The sequence below is a fragment of the Arachis hypogaea genome, chromosome 18 (genome assembly GCF_003086295.3).
Source record: "Arachis hypogaea cultivar Tifrunner chromosome 18, arahy.Tifrunner.gnm2.J5K5, whole genome shotgun sequence".
Taxonomy (NCBI): Eukaryota; Viridiplantae; Streptophyta; class Magnoliopsida; order Fabales; family Fabaceae; genus Arachis; species Arachis hypogaea.
The window spans coordinates 85,588,195-85,608,301 of record NC_092053.1 but is presented as its reverse complement, the minus strand read 5'-3'; the positions used below and the strand labels follow the sequence as shown (position 1 = coordinate 85,608,301).

General features: G+C 41.1%; 1 non-coding gene across 1 annotated transcript; it reads left to right on the top strand.

Annotated features, from left to right (window-relative positions):
• The first annotated feature begins 284 nt into the window (after positions 1 to 284).
• Positions 285 to 393, top strand: LOC112774914 (small nucleolar RNA R71). Its single transcript, XR_003189368.1, has one exon. It is a non-coding gene; the product is annotated as a small nucleolar RNA R71 (small nucleolar RNA).
• Positions 394 to 20,107: the final 19,714 nt, after the last annotated feature.

Genomic DNA, 20,107 nt, shown 5'->3' with positions numbered 1-20,107 from the left:
TTTACTTTCAGTCATTTACTTTCAGTTCTTTAATTCTAGCATTTACTTTTTCTCTCATTTACCTTCCCACCATTTTATTTTCTGCAATTCTAAACTCAAATCCTGGATTCGCTCAACTAGAACATTCCTCTAATTAAAGTTGCTTGATCAATCAATCCTTGTGGGATTTGACCTCACTCTATTGTGAGTTTTTACTTGACGACAAATTCGGTACACTTGCCGAAGGAAATTTTTTGAAAGACAAGTTTTCCGTGCATCAAGTATATCCAGGATGGTCCATTCTGAAGGCATGTCAGAAGGATACTTTTTGGTCAGTTCCTTGTATCTCTCCCAAGCTTCATAGAGGGATTCACCTTCTTTCTGTTTGAAGGTTTGAACATCCACTCTAAGCTTACTCAGCTTTTGAGGAGGAAAGAACTTGGCTAAGAAACGCGTGACCAGCTTATCCCAAGAGTTCAGGCTATCCTTAGGTTGAGAGTCCAACCATATTCTAGCTCTGTCTCTCACAGCAAAAGGGAAAAACATGAGTCTGTAGACCTCGGGATCAACCCCATTGGTCTTAACAGTATCACAGATCTGCAAGAATTCAGTTAAGAATTGAAAAGGATCTTCAGATGGAATTCCATGAAACTTGCAGTTCTGCTGCATCAGAGAAACTAATTGAGGTTTCAGCTCAAAGTTGTTTGCTCCAATGGCAGGGATGGAGATGCTTCTTCCATGTAAATTGGAATTAGGTGCAGTAAAGTCACCAAGCATCCTCCTTGCATTATTATTATTTTCGGCTGCCATCTCCTCTTCCTGTTCGAAAATTCATGTAAGGTTGTCTCTGGATTGTTGTATTTAACTTCTCTTAGTTTTCTTTTCAGAGTCCTTTCAGGTTCAGGATCTGCTTCAACAAGAATGTTCTTGTCCTTGCTCCTGCTCATATGACAAAGAAGAGAACAGAAAAATAATAATAGGGATCTTTTTTACCACAGTATAGAGGTTCCCCTGTATGAGTAGAAGAAGAAAAGAATGTAATGTAAAGAAGGAAAGAGGAAAAACTCGAACACAGAAAGGGAGGTGGTGTTCAAATTTTTGGATGGGAGAGAAGTGTTAGTAAATGAATAAATAAATAGAATAAGATGAGAGAGAAAGGTTTTCGAAAATAAATTTTGAAAAGGAGTTAATGATTTTCGAAAATTAAAGGAAGAATAGAATTAAAATTAAAATTTAAAACAATTAATTAATTAAAAAGAATTTTTAAAAAAGTGGGAGGAATTTTTGAAAATTAGAGAGGGAAAAATAGTTAGGTGGTTTTGAAAAAGATATGATTGAAATTTAAAAAGATATGATTGAAACAAAAAGATAAGATTTGAAAATCAATTTTAAAAAAGATATTTTAAAATCAAATTTTTGAAATAGATATGATTTAAAAAGATATGATTAAAATTATTTTTGAAAAAGATTTGATTTTAAAAATCAAAATTAATGACTTGACTCACAAGTAATCACAAGATATGATTCTAAAACTTAAAGATTGAACCTTTCTTACTAGACAAGAAACAAACTTGAAATTTTTGAATCAAAACATTAATTTTTGATGATATTTTCGAAAATTATGAGATAAAATTGAGAAAAAGATTTTTGAAAAATATTTTTTAAAATTTTTGAAAATAAATAAGAAAAATGAAAAAGATTTGATTTTTGAAAAAGATTTTGAAAAAGATAAGGTTTTCAAATTGAAATTTTGATTTGACTCATAAGAAACAACTAGATTTTTTAAAAATTTTTGAAAAAGTCAATCCAAATTTTTGAAATTTATGAGTGAAAAAAGGAAAGATATTTTTTTGATTTTTGAATTTTTAATGATGAAAGAGAAAAACATGAAAAAGACTCATAACATAAAAATTATGAATCAAAACACACAATGCATGCAAGAACACTATGAATGTCAAGATGAACACCAAGAACACTTTGAAGATCAAGATGAACATCAAGACTTATTTTTGAAAAATTTTCATGAAAAAGAAAACATGCAAGACACCAAACTTAGAAATTTTTCATGTATAGACACGATGAATGCAAGAATGCATATGAAAAATAAAAAAAGACACAAAACAAGAAAATTTAAAGATCAAACAAGAAGACTTACCAAGAACAACTTGAAGATCATGAAGAACACTATGAATGCATGAATTTTTCGAAAATTTTATGCAAACTTTAAAACATGTGATTGACACCAAACTTAAAATTGACTCAAGACTCAAACAAGAAACATGAAATATTTTTTATTTTTATGATTTTCTAATTTTTTTGGGTATTTTTTTCAAAAATTATTGAAAAAGAAAAATAAGGATTCCAAAATTTTTAATATTAATTCCAGAAATCTTGTCGTCTTAGTCTAAAGCTTCAGTCCAGGAGTTAGACATGGCTCACTAGCCAGCCAAGCTTTCAATGAAAGCTCCAGTCCAAAACACTAGACATGGCCAATGGCGAGCCAAGCTTTAGCATGTAAATCAGACATTCATCAGCTAAGTCATCAAATTAACTTGCCTCTATGCTGATGGTTTGGAAGCCTCAGTCCAAAAGATTTTAGACATGGTTTTACAGCCAGCCAGGCTTCAACATGCTTCATGAAATACTAGAATTCACTCTTAAAAATTCTGAAGAAAAATATAATTTTTTTGAAAATATTTTTAAAATTTTTTTTTTTTGACTTTTGAAAAGGAAACGAAAAGAAAGTTACCTAATCTGAGCAACATGATGAACCATCAGTTGTCCAAACTCGAACAATCCCCGGCAACGGTGCCAAAAACTTGGTATGCAAAATTGTTACTCATGTTGTAAAATTTGTTGTTCGTTCTCTCCCTGGCAATGGCGCCAACAAACTGGTGCACAATACCATGGTCCAAACATAAATTCACAACTTCGCACAACTAACCAGCAAGTGCACTGGGTCGTCCAAGTAATAAACCTTACGTGAGTAAGGGTCGATCCCACGGAGATTGTCGGCTTGAAGCAAGCTATGGTCACCTTGTAAATCTCAGTCAGGCGGATATTAAATGATTATGGAGTTTTCGAATAATAATAATAAAGAAACATAAAATAAAGATAAAAATACTTATGTATATCATTGGTGAGAATTTCAGATAAGCGTATAGAGATGCTTTCGTTCCTCTGATCTCTGCTTTCCTGCTGTCTTCATCCAATCAGTCTTACTCCTTTCCATGGCAAGCTTTCTGTAAGGGCATCACCGTTGTCAATGGCTACATCCCATCCTCTCTGTGAAAAAGGTCCAAATGCTCTGTCATGGCATGGCTAATCATCTGGAGGTTCTCGATCATACTGGAATAGGATTCACCCTCCTTTTGCGTCTGTCACTACGCCCAGCACTCGCGAGTTTAAAGTTCGTCACAGCCATCCCTTCCCAGATCCTACTCGGAATACCACAGACAAGGTTTAGACTTTCCGAATCTCAGGAATGGCCATCCATGGATTCTAACTTATACCACGAAGATACTAATAACTCGGACTCGGTCCCCTGTATTAGATATCTAAGAGATATTCATTCTAGCTTGTTTGCATGTAGAACGGAAGTGGTTGTCAGGCATGCGTTCATAAGTTGAGAATGATGATGACTATCACGATCATCACATCCACCATATTGAAGTGCGAATGAATATCTTAGAAGCGGAATAAGTTGAATTGAATAAAAAAATAGTAGTACTTTGCATTAATCTTTGAGGAACAGCAGAGCTCCACACCTTCATCTATGGTGTGTAGAAACTCTACCGTTGAAAATACATAAGTGATGAGGTCCAGGCATGGCCGAATGGCCAGCCCCCAAACGTGATCTAAAGATGAAACTAAAGATGAACTAAAAATCATAAGATATCTAAATACAATAGTAAAAAGTCCTATTTATACTAAACTAGTTACTAGGGTTTACAGAAGTAAGTAATTGATGCATAAATCCACTTTCGGGGCCCACTTGGTGTGTGCTTGGGCTGAGCTTGAAGTTTACACGTGCAGAGGCTTCTTCTGGAGTTGAACGCCAAGTTGTAACGTGTTTTTGGCATTCAACTCTGGTTCATGACGTGTTTCTGGCGTTTAACTCCGGACTACAGCGTAGAACTGGCGTTCAACGTCCTTTTGCGTCATCAATCATCATTCAAAGTATGGACTATTATATATTTCTGGAAAGCCCAGGATGTCTACTTTCCAACGCCGTTGAGAGCGCACCATTTGGAGTTCTGTAGCTCCAGAAAATCTACTTTGAGTGCAGGGAGGTCAGAATCCAACACCATCAGTAGTCCTTCTTCAACCTCTGAATCTGATTTTTGCTCAAGTCCCTCAATTTCAGCCAGAAAATACCTGAAATCACAGAAAAACATACAAACTCATAGTAAAGTCCAGAAATGTGAATTTAACATAAAAACTAATAAAAACATCCCTAAAAGTAACTAGATCCTACTAAAAACATACTAAAAACAATGTCAAAAAGCGTATAAATTATCTGCTCATCAATAGGATTTGTAGTAGTGGTAGTGAGGAAAAGAACTATGAACTTGTACCTCCAAATTCTGAGGAGAGGGTCTGTTTTTCTACCCGAATTGTTGGAGAGCGCCCCTTTTTCTACGCCTACGACTTCTTTTTTGGCCAAATGAATATCACTCTTCCGTTTACCGATTTTGAGACCAACCTGTTATGGTCCTGTAATGTAGCTCCGTCCCAACTTCACCCCAAATCCCGGGGTTTTATAAAAATATTTCAATTGTTGTGTCATGAATTCGGTATCCCTGCTTCACAATCCCTCTTCTTTTATCTCTTTGTTTTGACAAAGCCTGGGGTAGTTAAGAAAAAAGCCGCTTGGGTTTCTTTCCGAGCTTCCCAAGGAAAAAAGGTTTTCTCCATGTTTGATGAATCTTTCTGTGACTTCATGAATTACTTTTTTAGGGTCCGAGCTATTGAAGGAGCTCGGCCCTTTTTTCTGGATGAGAATGATGAACCCGCCTTTCCCTTGAAATGGCAAAAGTATGTAAGGGTATCTAGGTATACGTGGGAAATGTTAGATGAGGCTGAGCAAGCTTTTGTGACTGTGCTGGAAGAAAATTGGGGGCAGCCTGCCCATCTTGACACAAAGAAATTTTTAACCAACCCCTCTCTCCTTCGAGCTGAGCTGGGTAGTGATATTGTTTTTGGTTTTCCTTGTTTGTCGAGTTTATCTCTTGCAAGCTCTTTCTGATTCGTAACTTGGTTTCTTGCTGTTATGTTTTCTTCATAGAGATGATTAAAAATAATGAATCCATGAAGGCCTTTAGAGGGCAAGAAAGGCTACTACAGCTCAAAATGTCTCAGCTAAGGCGGCCAGTGAGGGATCATCTCAGGCTCAGTCGAAGCCAGCCGTACCGAGCTCGCCGGGGGTGAGGAAGGTAATCCCTACTCCCCAGGTTCGTTTGGCTGATCCTTCTCAAGTTTCTGTTCCTACTGCTGGTGCTCCTCCAAAAAAAAAACAAAAAACAACTGAGCCTTTTAACCTCGATACCCCTGACTTTGATGCGGTTGAGTTTGTCAGCAGATTGGTCCATACGGTACCATTCCTACGGACGATGTCTCTCTCCTTCGCCACTTGGATTTTATTACTCGGAGTAGCGTCAAGATGGCACATATGGGAGCTGCCCTATACCGGACTTCCCAAGACCTCCCTCTTCATGCTACCAAAGCTTTTATGGAAGAGGCCAAGAAAGAGTTCGACCAAATGAAGGGTCTGAAGGAGGAGCTCCAAGTGAAAGAGACCAAGCTTGAGAAGGAGTTGGAGACCGAAAAGGCTAGTTCTGTTGCCCTGGCGGCTTCTGTGAGGTTGGCTGAAGATACCACTTTGAGGCACAAGGATAGCTATGTCACGGCCTACAGGGAAGTGATGCATCTCAGGGAGGAGCTAGAGTCTGCCAGGGTCGATTATGCCAAGCTCCAGGGTCACCTTGTAGGCAGAGTAAATGCTGCTTATGAGAACCTGAAGGAGCAAGTTCGAGTTCTTGCTCCAGAGGTTGACCTTACTCTCTTCAGCCTGGATAATGTTGTAAAGAATGGCAAGATTGTCCCTGACGACCTGACGACGATGATGTTGAACCTTCCTCTGCTCTTGCTGCCAAAGCTTCTGTGGTGCCGAGTTCTTCAGCTCCTTCAGTTGAGGCCGGTCATCCTGTTTCAAATCCTGACTGTCAAATCTTGAACCGGGATAATGGTACTGTGGATGCTGTGCGCATTCAGGCTCGCCCTCCTTCACGTCGTGTTGCCGAGAAGCCTTCTGATGAATAGTTTTCTAAGTTTTTGTGTAGATAGCCCGGATTGTGGGCGTTTTTAAACTTTTTATGATGTTTGCTGGCTGTTGACACTCTTTTGGTTGCTTGTTTAGCAACTTTATTTTGAAAAAAAAATAGTTTCCAAGTTCTTGGGAATGGTTTTGGTAGCCTCTTTGAGCTTGTTATAATTATAACTTCATACCTTTAATATCATGTTCGTTTTAGTTTATCTTGGTACCTTTTTTAGGTTTTTGGTAGTGTTAGAGCCTTGTAGCTCGACCTCTTTGGATTGCCTTTGCATTCCCTGCTTGTGGCTTCAGTTCCTTGAGGCTTCTGAAGTTATTTCTAGTAATCATGTTTTGTTTGGACCTTTTATGAGGTCTATTGCTAGGTATTACTTTTTATAACTTTTTTGGTAGGAGACCGACTTCGTCATGTCAGTCTCTTCTAAGTTATTTTTTAAATCCTCTTTCTTAGACCTTGTCCAGGTCTCTTTCAGGGATGACTTTTATAACTTTTTTGGTAGGAGACCGACTTCGTCATGTCGGTCTCTTCTAAGTTATTTTCGTAATCCTCTCTCTTGGACCTTGTCCAGGTCTCTTTTGGGATAAATTTTATAACTTTTTTGGTAGGAGACCGACTTCGTCATGTTAGTCTCTTCTAAGTTATTTTTGTAATCCTCTTTCTTGGACCTTGTCCAGGTCTCTTTCAGGGATGACTTTTATAACGTTTTTGGTAGGAGACCGACTTCGTCATGTCGGTCTCTTCTAAGTTATAGCAATCCTCTTTTATAGGGTTGGCCAGACCTCTTTCTAGGGATTTGCTTATAACTTGGGTTATTGCGACCGGTCCGACTTCTCTATGTCGACCAGTCTTTAAGTTATTATTTAGCGACCCATTTTTATTAAGACCTCGTCAGGTCTTTTCTATGGATCACTTTCGATAACTTCTTGCATTATTCTGTATTTGTCTTTGCCGATTTTGTAGAAATTGGGTTTAATCCCCATTTGGTTGACCTCTTAGTGAATTTGGTTTTCATCTTTGTTGGTCTTTATCGTGATCGTGTAGTGAATTTGATTTTCACTTTTTGCCGATCTGTAGCTTCGTAATCGGACGACGAATATTTCAGATTAATGCGTCTTAAGAATTTGTAGAAGATCTTAACAGATTTTATTCAAGTCGAAAAATGCAAATATATGCATGTGGGAGATTTATCCCTATAGGTTGAGCGATTGATAGGTCTTGGCTTGGCGCCTCATTAAAAAACCTTTTTAGAAAAAAGAGTGCGCCTTATCCTAAGATCCTTTATCATCCCTAACTATAGTACCTTCTAAGTTGCAGGCGTGCCATGACCTAGGAAGCTCTCGCCCATCGAGTTCGGACAGTCTGTAGTAGCCCTTTCCAAGTACTTCTATAACTTGGTAGGGTCCTTTCCATTTTGCTCCCAGCTTTCCTTCTCCAGGTCGAGTTGTTCCGATATCATTTTGGATTAAGACGAGGTCGTTCTCAGCAAATCCTCGCGGTACCACTCTTTGGTTGTATCTTGAAGCCATTCATCGTTTTAATGCCTCTTCCTTGATCCAAGCTCTTTCTTGGACTTCTGGGAGTAGGTTGAGTTCCTCACTTTGAAGTTGGGAGTTGGATTTTTCATTATAGTGGATCACTCTAGGCGAACCTTCTTCGATCTCCACTAGGATCATTGCCTCTATTCCGTATGCTAATCGGAAGGGTGATTCCTTTGTGGTAGAATGCGGCGTTGTTCGATATGCCCATAGGACTTGTGGGAGTTCTTCAGCCCAGGCTCCCATTGCATCCTGTAATCTCCGCTTGAGTCCAGTCAATATGACTTTGTTGGCAGCTTCGGCTTGTCCATTGGCTTGGGAGTTCTCTACAGAAGTGAACTGGTGTTTTATGTTTAAGTCAGCCACTAACTTTCTGAAGCCTGCATCTGTGAATTGAGTGCCATTGTCTGTGGTTATGGAGTATGGATCCCCGAACCTTGTGATAATATTTCTATATAGGAATTTTCGACTTCTTTGAGCAGTGGCATTAGATAAGGGTTCTGCTTCGATCCACTTCATGAAGTAGTCTACCCCTACTATGAGGAATTTAACTTGTCCCGATCCCTGAGGGAAGGGTCCGAGAAGGTCGAGTCCCCATTTTGCGAATGGCCAAGGTGAGGTTACGTTGATAAGTTCCTCTGGCGGGGCAATGTGGAAGTTGGCATGTTTCTGACATGGTGGACATGTCTTTACGAACTTCGTGGTTTCTTTTTGTAGAGTTGGCCAATAGAACCCTGCCCGGAGTACTTTTTTGATGAGTGCTTGCGCTCTGAGATGATTGCCACAGATGCCACTGTGTACTTCTTCTAGAATTTCGTTTGTATTGGAAGTCGGAACACATCTTAGTAATGGTATTGAAATCCCTCTTTTGTATAGGATATCGTTTATGATAGTGTAGTATTGTGCCTCCCGCTTTAACTTCTTTGCTTCCTTTTCATATGTAGGGAGTGTTTTTATTTTGAGGTATTTAATTATGGGGGTCATCCATCCTTGATCCAGATCTGTTATGGCTAGAACTTTTTCCTCTTCCGAGATTGATGGGTTTTGCAGCATTTCCTGGATGAGACTTCTATTGTTGCCCCCTAGTTTGGTGCTGGCTAGCTTTGAGAGTGCGTCAGCTCGGGCATTCTATTCGCGGGGTATGTGGCGGATCTCATATTCTCCGAATTATCTGAGCTGTTCCCTGGTTTTATCCAAGTATTTTTTCATAGTGGGGTCCTTGGCTTGGTAGCTACCTGTTTTTTGTGAAGTGACCACCTACGAATCGCTGAAGATAATAAGTTTTGAGCTCCAATCTCTTTAGCCAGCTTCAAACTGGCTAGTAATGCCTCATACTCAGCTTGGTTGTTTGAGTCAGGGAACCCGAATTTGAGAGAGCCGTCCACGTAGAAATTCTATTCTAAGGGGTTTTCCGAGGTTTCTGTGAATTCCGCTATAAAGTCGGCTAAGTATTGTGATTTGATGGCTGTCCGAGCTTCGTATTGAAGGTCGAATTCGGACAACTCGACTGCCCATTGTAAGATTCTGCCTGCTAAGTCTGTTTTCTGTAATATCCCTTTTATGGGCTGGTTAGTCCGAACCTTAATGGTGTGAGTTTGGAAGTATGGACGAAGTCGTCGAGATGTTAGTATAAGGGCATAGGCAAATTTTTCTATTTTTTGGTAGTTCAGTTCGGATCCTTGTAGCGCCTTACTGATGAAGTATACGAGTTGCTGCCCACTGTCATCTTCTTGAACCAATGCTGAGGCTGCTACTTGACTTCCTACCGCGAGGTATAATTTGAGTGGTTCTCCTTCCTGTGGCCGAGATAGGATAGGTGGTTGTCCCAGGAACCTTTTGAAATCTTGAAAGGCTTGCTCGCACTCGGTGGTCCATTCAAATTTCTTCCCTTTCCTTAGAATGGCGTAGAAGGGGAGGGATCTTATTGCGGATTCAGCTAGAAATATGGACAAGGCTGCCAACCTCCCGTTGAGTTGTTGTACCTCTTTGAAGCAGGTCGGGCTCTTCATGTCGAGTATGGCCCGGCATTTATCCGGATTTGCCTCGATTCCTCTTTGTATGAGCATAAAACCCAAGAATTTGCCAACTTCTACTGCGAAGGTGCATTTTGCAGGATTGAGTCGCATGCCATGCCTTCTTATAGTGTCGAACACTCGGGCCAAGTCAGACAATAGCATCTCTTCACTCTGTGTCTTTATTAACATATCATCCATATAGACTTCCATGATTTTTCTGATATGATCTGAAAAGACCTTATTCATTAACCTTTGATAAGTAGCTCCTACGTTTTTAAGACCAAAAGGCATGACAATGTAGCAATAATTTGCCTTTGGAGTTAAGAATGAAGTTTTCTCTTGGTCGGGTGGATACATTGGGATTTGATTGTATCCCGAATATGCGTCCATAAACGAGAGGTATTTATATCCAGAGGAGGCATCTACCAAAGCGTCGATACTTGGGAGTGAATAGGAATCTTTTGTGCAGGCTTTGTTGAGATCGGTGTAGTCGGTGCACATTCGCCACTTTCCATTTGACTTTTTCACCAAGACGACGTTAGCCAACCATAGTGGGTACTTGACTTCCCTTATGAATCCTACCTCTAGTAGAGCTTGTACCTGCTCTTCCATAGCCTGGGATCGTTCGGGTCTGAGCCTCCTACGTCTCTGTTGTATTGGCCTAGATCCTGGATAGACTGCTAACTTGTGGCACATTACCTCAGGGTCTATACCTTGCATTTCCGCAGCCTTCCATGGAAAGAGGTCGACATTGTCTTGTAAGAACTGTACGAGTGATTCTTTTATGTCTCCCTTTAGGTTTGTTCCAATATTGGTCGTTTTGTCCGGGATGTCTCCGATCTGTACTTTCTCTATCTCACCTTCGGGCTGTGGGCGGAGTTCTTCTCGCCTCTGAACTCCCCCGAGTTCGACTGTGTGAAACTCTTCTCCTCTGCCTCTGAGGTTTAGACTTTCGTTGTAGCAGCGGCGTGCCGTCTTCTGGTCTACTTTTATTGTGGCTATCCCTTCTGCAGTTGGAAATTTCATGCATAGATGTGGAGTCCAGACTATTGCGCCGAGCTGATTCAACGTTGTCCGACCTATTAAGGCGTTGTAGGCTGAAATCACGTCGACCACGATGTAGTCTATCTTGAGCGTTTTTGACTGGCCCCCTTTGCCGAAGGTTGTGTGTAGCGAGACGTATCCAAGTGGTTGAACTAGGGTGTCTCCTAGTCCGAATAGGCTATTCGGATATGTCCTGAGTTCTTTTTCTTCTAGGCCGAGCTTGTCGAAGGCAAATTTGAATAAGATGTCGGCAGAGCTCCCTTGGTCTATCAGTGTGCGGTGGAGATTTGCATTTGCCAATATAATGGTGACGACCATGGGATCGTCGCGTCCTGAGATGACACCAGATGCATCTTCTTTGGTGAAAGTAATCGCAGGGATGTCGGGTGCTTCCTCCTTCCCCTCGACATGATATACTTCTTTGAGATATCTTTTGCGAGATGATTTGGAGATTCCTCCTCCTGCAAACCCTCCATGTATCATATGGACGTGTCTTTCTGGTGTGCGAGGTGATCGCTCAGTTCGTCTGACATCTTTGTCCCTTCTTATTTTTCTTTGCTCATCGTCTCGGGTGGCTAGGTATCGATCTAATTTCCTTCTCTTACTAGTTTTTCTATGACATTTTTTAAGTCAAAGCATTCGTTGGTGGAATGTCCGCAGAGTCTATGGTATTCGCAATATTCAGACCGATTTCCTCCTCCCTTCTTGCCTTTGAGTGGTCGAGCTGGGGGTATTTTTTCAGTATGGCAGACTTCTCTGTAAACATCCACAAGGGACACCCGAAGGGGGTGTAATTGTGGTATTTTTTTATTTTTTCCCCATGTCGATCTTCTTTCTTTTTGGATTCTTTATCCTTATCTCGAGACGAGTAGGTGAATCCGGACTTTGAGGTCTCTCCTAGTTGAGAGTTCTCCTCCATGTTAATGTACTTCTCTGCTCGTTCTTGAACCTCGTTCAGAGATGTGGGGTGTTTTTTTGATATAGATTAGCTAAAAGGTCCCTCTCGCAAGCCATTGATGAGGCCCATGATGGCGGCCTCTGTTGGTAGGCTTTGTATGTCGAGGCATGTTTTGTTAAATCATTCCATGTAGTTGCGAAGACTTTATCGTTCTCCTTGCTTGATTCCTAGTAGACTTGGGGTGTACTTAGCCTTATCTTTTTGGATGGAGAATCTGGCTAGAAACTTCTTAGCTAAGTCCTCAAAACTTGAGATGGACCTAGAAGGTAGATTGTCAAACCATCTAATTGCTGTTTTTGTTAAAGTAGTCGGAAAGGCTTTGTAGCGGACTTCATCTGAGGCGTCAGTGAGGTACATTCTACTCCTGAAATTACTGAGATGGTGGCCGGGACCTGTAGTGCCATCATACAGAATCATGTCAGGAAGTTTGAAGTCCTTTGGGATTTTAGTCTTCATGATTTCTTTAATGAATGGATCTTGGTCCTTGCGGGAGTCATTTTCGTGACCGGATCGAGTAGTCTTGGTTTTGAGATCGGCCTCAAGTTTTAAGAGCTTGTCTTCTATCTCACGGCGTCGTCTAACTTCCCTTTGTAGATCTTTCTCAGCTTCTCGTTGATGCTCCACCTTCTTTTCGAGCTGTTTCAAGCGATCTTGAAGTGCCTCCACTGCTTCCTTATTTGGTGAATCCTTGTTTTTGTCAGGTTGAGGGGCATCTTTTGGTGTAGTGTCCGTGTTCTTATGCGGTGTTCTATCTTCTAGATCTGACTCGTGGTCGTTGTCATGGTCATCTGCCATGGCGGTGGGATGACTTCCAGGTTCCCCGGCAACGGCGCCAATGTTCCAAGGGTTACCTGAAACCGTAGGTCGATCTCGGACGAGATCCTCTATGCTGATCGGACATGATGTGTCCAACTGTGAGTGAAGGCCGGGGCTATCATATCCGACTTGTTGAGCTTGGCTGTACTGTTGATCCTTCACCACCGGAGGGTGGGGGTACCTGCAAGGGACTCCGTTGCTTAAGTTAGCAACGGTATTAAGTAGGTTTTTAGTAGAATCAGAGTATGAGTTATACCTGGGTGCTCTAGTGTATTTATAGTAGTGTGGAGTGAGCTTTTTAGATAAGATAAGTTAGTTATCTTATCTTATCTTATCTTATCTTTGGGTGAGGTCAGCTTATCCTCAAGGGAACCGCCCTTCTCTTTGTAGGCTTGGGCTGCCTTAGGATTTGGGTCGTGTTCCTTGATTTCGGGCCCTTCTTTGGGCTTTCCTGTCGATTTGGCCGAGCTCTTTGAGAAGAGGTCGGATAGTCTGACCTAAAGAGGTTGGTCGCCTTGTTACTGAACATCCTGGGTCGGATAGCTCGACCTAGGGTATAAACACCGGCCATCTTGGCCGAGATCTTCTGAGCTGCAGTAGCTTTTCTCGCCTTCTTAAAGGCCTTCATAGATTCATTGTTTTTCACCATCTCTGGAAAAAACACAAATATTGTTACAAATTGAGAGAAAAAGAACAAAGCTCGACAAAAAGGAAACAAAACGAAAACAAGATAAGACAACCACTACCCAGCTCAGCTCGAAGAAGTGAAGGATCCCCTAAAAACCTTTTTGTGTCAAGATAAGGAGGCTGTCCCCAGTTCTCCTCCAACACGTTAACAAAGGCCTGTTCGACCTCATCCAACATCTCTCACGTATACCTCGACACTACAACATTCTTTTGCCACTCTAAGGGAAAGGCGGGCTCATCGTTCTCATCCAGAAAAAAGGGATGAGGTCATTCAACAGCTCGAACCTTAAAGAAATAATTCTTGAAATCTCTAAAAGACTCATCATACATTGAAAAAACTTTCTTTCCTTGGGTAGACCGAAAAGAAACCTAGGAAGCTTTCTTTTTGGCAGAAATCACAGGCTTGGTCAAAACGAAAAGGTAAAGAAAGAGAGTCTGAGAAGGCTTAACATCCAATTCTTAACACAACAACTGGAAAATCTTAACAAAACCCCATGAATTCAAATGAAGTTGGGATGGAGACACATTGCATGACCACAATAAATTGGTTTCAAAGGGAGTAAAGGGAAAGGTAATGCTCATTTGACTAAAAAATAGTCGTAGGCATAAAAGAAAGGACGTTCCCCCTGGACTGAAGTCGGGAAACAGACCCTCTCATCAGAATCAGGTGCTACTAGCTCATAATTTTTTTCCTGCACCCGATTACTACAAATCCGCTGATGTTTCCTAAGTTCCACGGAAACACACATTAAAACAAGGGAGTCCAACCAGTCAAACATCCCGTCAGGAACCTTAGAAGACGCCTCTACAATATTTTTGCGAGAAGACATGGTCAATGACATGGCGGAAATTGGCGAGTTAAGAATTTGTTATAAGAGATACGTTGCAAGTATAGTTCTTAACCAACCAAAAATCCACTTATCAATTTAGAAGGGTTGTCACAAAATTAAAATTAAAATTCTGGGAGTATGAATCCCAGGTCATCTCCCAACGAGTTGCAGAAAGGTGTGCTATTTTATTAATCAGATGTTTTCTAACAAATGATTTGAGTTGATAAACAGGAAATTAAATTGGAGAATTTATGTAATTTAAATAAAAACCTTGACTGGGAGTAGATTAGTTGGAAGCCCTATCCTTGATGGAGTTCTCTCAAGATCATTTGATAATTGAAGGTTATCTGCTCAGTTATCCTTTACCGGATAAAGGAAAGTCAAGCAAGTTGGAAGTCAGTTTCTATTCACAAGTTCTAATCCTCTCCCTTGGGAAGGATTAGTGTCAGTGATTAGATGGCGACCCAACGCGAATCCCAATTATAATTTTTCTCTTGAGCATCCAACTCAAGGTCCTCCTTTCAATCAACTCCCAAACAAGTTATGGAACTACTCGCTCATTATGTTTGTAAAATCCATGAAATAGGAAAAGGAAATATTGAAAGACATGATAAATAATAATCAAAAGGATCAATTAAAAATAAAAAAAGAAATAGTTCTTGTATTAATAAATTCTAAAAATAATCCAATAATAATTCTGAGTAAATAAAGGATATAGAAGAGTAAGTGACAAGTAAGGAAACAAACTAGAGTGATGAACTCTTGACGGAAGTAATAACTCTTCTTAATATCTGTTCCGAGGGTTACCTAAAACTGTAGGTCGATCTCGGACGAGATCTTCTGTGCTGGTCGGAACCGATGTGTCCGGCTGATGAATGGTGACCGGAGCTGGTACGTCCGACTTGTTTGGACTTGAACGTGCTGCTGATCCTCTCTCACTGAAGGGTGGGGGTACCTGCAAGAGACTCTGATGCTTAAGTTAGCATGGGTATTAAACAGGTGTTATGTAGAATCAGAGTATGACTTATACCTGGGTACTCTAGTGTATTTATAGTAATGTGGGCTGACCTTTCGGGTAAGATAAGTTAGTTACTTTATCTTATCTTATCTTATTTTGAGTGAAGTCAGCTTATCTTCAAGGGAACCGCCTTTAACTCTATAGGCTTGAAGTGCCTTTGGATTTGGGTCGTGTTCCTCCATTTGGGCCCTTTACTGGGCTCTTTTGTTGACACGGCCGAGTTCTTTAAGAAGAAGTCGGTCCGCTCGACCTGAAGAGGTCGGTCGCTTTATCATTGATCATTCCGAGTCGGATAGTTCGACCCAGGGTATGAACAGTGCCCCTGCTTGAGATCGGTCTTCTTTGTTGAGGTCGAGTCCTTGACTTCAGTCCTTCTTGAAGCCGAACTCAAGCATTTTTGTCGATTCCTTCGTAGTAGCTTTTGAATGTAGAACGTTTTCCCTCAAAAAGCGCACGCTTTTGTATTAGTGCTTTGTTCTGGGGAACGTGCGAGGGTTTAATACCCTAATTAATTGGCATTTAATTGCCCCGTTTCCCTTAAACTTCTTTATTTTTGAATTTCATACTCAGGAAACGGTTTCCCTTCTTCGCTCTTTTCGTAATTTCTTTGCAATTTCTTCATTTGTTCTCTTACTCTCTGCTTTTCGCCCATATTTCTATTTTCCTTGCGTTGCGGCGTTGCTTGGCGTTTTTCTGGGTAGCTTTCATTTCTACGTCTCTTCCTTCCCTTGAAGCTTCTTTCTTCTCCAGGTTAGTTTCACTCGCATTTTTCTTCTTCTTTTGTCGCTTTGGTTTTATGATGGAGTTTTGATTTTTCTTTTAAGGAAAGTTTGTATCTTTTCTATTTTTTGTCGCTCCTATTTGAAATGTGTGTTCCGGGAGTTTCTTTCCTCTTCTGCATGATCCTTTTTGCTTTCCTGTTGCTTGATGCTTTTTGGGGCTTTGCATGTTTGTGAGTTGCGTCTTTGATGATTCGTGTTTCGATGTTGATGCTTGTTCTCTACCGATTTTTTGCTGTATTTCGAGAAAGTTTGCGCCTTTTGCTGTTTTTCTGCCTTGGCCTTTTTTGGAACTTCTGATAAATTGTAGGAGGGTGGACCTTTTGCGTTTTTGCTTCTTTTGTTTTTCTTTCTGTATTTTATTTTGATGAGTGCCGGGATGTAGGCTGTAGAAGTAACTTGAAAGTCCTTGTTTGTTTACTGCCTCCAAGGGATGCCCCAAGGGCTTTGGTTTGAGTCTTGGGGTTTTCCTTTCCTGTTTGTTTGTCTGTCGAGTTGTTTTGCCCCTCATCCGAGATGTTTTATTAGTAATCCAATCTTCTTTTCTTTTGTAGGATTTAGTTGACCTCATGTCTTCCCGAAATAACGTTGTAGAGATGCCTTCCCAAGTTCCCGCGGGTATGGCCGACTGGGTGGACTCCATGGTTCTCATGTGTGTCTCGTTGGTTGATTCTGATTTTTGTGCTCAGCTTAGGCAGTTTCATAGTGTCTGTAGTAATTCTGGAGATGAGAAGAACTATGAACTTGTCCCCCCCTCTTCTGACGAGAGAGTCTGCTTTTCAACTCGGGTTGTTGATGGTCGCCCTTTCTTTTATGCTTATGATTTTTTCTTTGGTCAGCTGGGTATCACCCTTCCTTTTACCAAATTTGAAGCCGATCTATTATGGTCTTGTAATGTTGCCCCTTCTCAACTTCATCCCAATTCCTGGGGTTTTATTAAAATTTTCCAATTGCTGTGCGATGGTTTTGGTATTCCTGCTTCTCAATCTCTCTTTTTCTATCTGTTTGTCTTGACTAAGCCCGGTGTGGTAAAAAAGAAGTCAGCTTGGGTCTCCTTTCATTCTACCCAAGGAAAGAAGGTTTTTTCCATGTTTGACGAGTCGTTCTGTGATTTTAAAAACTACTTTTTCAAGGTCCGAGCTGTTGAAGGAGCTCGGCCCTTTTTTCTGGATGAGAATGACGAACCTGCTTTTCCCTTGGAATGGCAAAAAGACGTGAGGGTCTCCCGGTATTCGTGGGAAATGTTGGATGAGGCTGAGCGAGCCTTTGTGACTATCTTGGAAGAACGCTGGGTCAACCTCCCCATCTTGACACAAAGAAATTTCTAACCAATCCTTCTCTTCTTCAAACTGAACTGGGTATCTTGTGTTTCTTTTATTATCTTGTTTATGTTGCTTGTAGCTGTCTTTTCCGACTTATCCGACTTGTAGCTGAATTTTCTATTTTGCTTGCAGAGGCAATGAAGAATAATGAAGCTATGAAAGCTTTTAAGAGGGCACAAAGGGCGACTACTGCCAGAAATGTTGCTGCCAGGGCAGCTGGGGAAGGATCCTCCCTGGTGCGCGAGAAGCCATCAGTGCATAGTTCCGCCGGGGTGAAGAAAGTGATCCCTACACCCCGAGTTTGTTTGGTAGATCCTCACGTCGCCTCTACTGCTCCTTCTGTTGCTCCTCCCAATAAAAATCAAAAGACTGCCGAGCCCTTCGACCTCGATGCTCCTGATTTTAATGCTATTGAATTCGTGGATCAACAAATCGGTCCCTACGGCGCTCTCTCCATGGACGATGTGTCCATCCTTCATCACTTGAAATTCATGGCCCGAAATCATGTGAAGATGGCGTATATGTCGGCTGCCATATATCGGACTGCTCAGAATCTCCCTCTCCCCACCACTAAAGCGTTTATGGAGGAGGCGAAACAAGAGTTTGATCGGATGAAGGAGTTAAAGGAGGAGCTTGAGACGAAGGTGGCCAAGCTGGAGAAGGACTTGAAGAATGAGGAGGCGAGTTCTCAGTCATTGGCAGCTTCGTTGAGGTTGGCTGAGGACGCAGTCTTGATGCACAAGGATAGTTACGTTACCTCTTATCGAGAGGTGATGCGCCTGAGGGAGGAGCTCGACCATGCCCGGGAAGATTATTCTGAGCTTCAAGGTCATCTCGTTGGCAGCGTGACTGCTGCTTACGAGAACTTGAAGGAGCAAGTTCGGGTCATTGCTCTCGAGGCCGATCTCACCCTTTTTAGCCTGGATAATATTGTTAGAGATGGCAAGATTGTCCCTGATGATGAGGGTGATGATGATGAGGTTGTTCCTCCCCCTGTGTCCTCTGTTAAAGTGCCGACTTCTTCTGTTCCTCCAGTTGCACCTGATTCGGATTGCCAGATTCTGAACCGGGAGGATGGAACTGTAGATGCCGTACCGATTCATACTCGTCCTCCTTCTCCTTGTCCTGATACTGCCAAGAAAGTTCCTGATGCTTGCTGATCTCTTTCCTGGGTATTTGTGTAGTTGGCCCGGCTTGTGGGCTTTTTAAAACTTTCTTATTTATTTATTGACGCTTTCCTAGTTGCTTTTCTAGCAACTTTTATTTTGACAAACAAAAAAGGTAGCTCGCCATCCTTAGATTTTGCTGGCCTTCGAGGCTTTTGCAACTTTGTAGATTTTACATAATGCCTTTTGATTTGCCATTTTTCTGTTTTCTGCTGATGTGTGATATCTTGTGGCTCGACCTCCTTGGGTTATTTCGTTGTTTGCAGCTTGAATCCTTTGAGGTTATGATTTGTGAGGTCCAACTTGTTTCTCGGCTTTCCGTATTTGTGACTAGTTCCTTTGCGTTGGTCCCTTTTTAAGTTATTATTGTAATCCTCTCTTTTAGAGATTACTTTTTTTATAACTTGTCTGTAGGAGATTGACTTCGTCAGGTCGATCTCTTTTTAGTTATTTTTGTAATCCTCTTTCTTGGACCTTTGTCAGGTCTCTTTCAGGGATTACTTTGATAACTTATCAGTAGTAGGAGTCCGACTTGGTTATGTCGGTCTCCCTTAAGTTATTTTTTGTATCCTCTTTCTTGGATCATTATCAGATCTCTTTCAGGGACTACTTTGATAACTTTTTGGTAGTAGGAGTCCGTCTTGGTTATGTCGGTCTCCCTTAAGTTATTTTTTGTAGTCCTCTTTCTTGGATCTTTGTCAGATCTCTTTCAGGGACTACTTTGATAACTTTTTTGGTAGTAGGAGTCCGACTTGGTTATGTCGGTCTCCCTTAAGTTATTATTTGTAGTCCTCTTTCTTGTATCTTTGTCAGATCTCTTTCAGGGACTACTTTAATAACTTTTTGTTTTGGGCTGACTTTGTTATGTCGGGCCCTTCTAAGTTAAAGTAATCCTCTTTAATAGGGTTGGCCAGACCTCTTTCCAGGGTTCACTTATAACTTGGTTTGACTTGGTTCGACTTCTTAATGTTCGACCAGTCTTTAAGTTATTATTTTACCGATCCGTAAGACCTCGTCAGGTACTTTTTTAGATCACTTTCGATAACTTCTTACATTATTCTGTGTTCATCTTTGCCGATTTGTAGAAAGTGGTTGTCATCTCTAGATCGTCCTTTGGGTGAATCGCGTTTTCACCTTTATCGGACGGTTGTCTTTATCGTGATCGTGCAGTGAAATTCTTTTTCACTTTCTGCCGATCTGTTGCTTTATAATCAGACGATGAATTCTTCAGATTAATGCATCTTGAAATCTTTGTAGAATATCTAAAATATATTTTATTTAAAGGAAAAGTGCAAATAGATACATATGGGTTTGTCTGAGTCTCAACTTGGTGCCTCATTAAAAAACCTTTTCAGGAAAAAGATTGCATCCAATGATGAGATATTTTTATCATTTCTTAACTGTAGTACCTTCTTAGGTTGCAAGCGTGCCACGACCTAGGAAGCTCTCGTCCATCGAGTTCAGACAGTCTGTAGTAGCCCTTTCCAAGTACTTCTACAACTCGGTAGGGTCCTTTCCAGTTTGCTGCCAGCTTTCCTTCTCCTGGTTGAGTTGTTCCGATATCATTTCGGATTAGGATGAGATCATTCTCTGCAAAACTTCTCGGCACTACCTTTTGATTATATC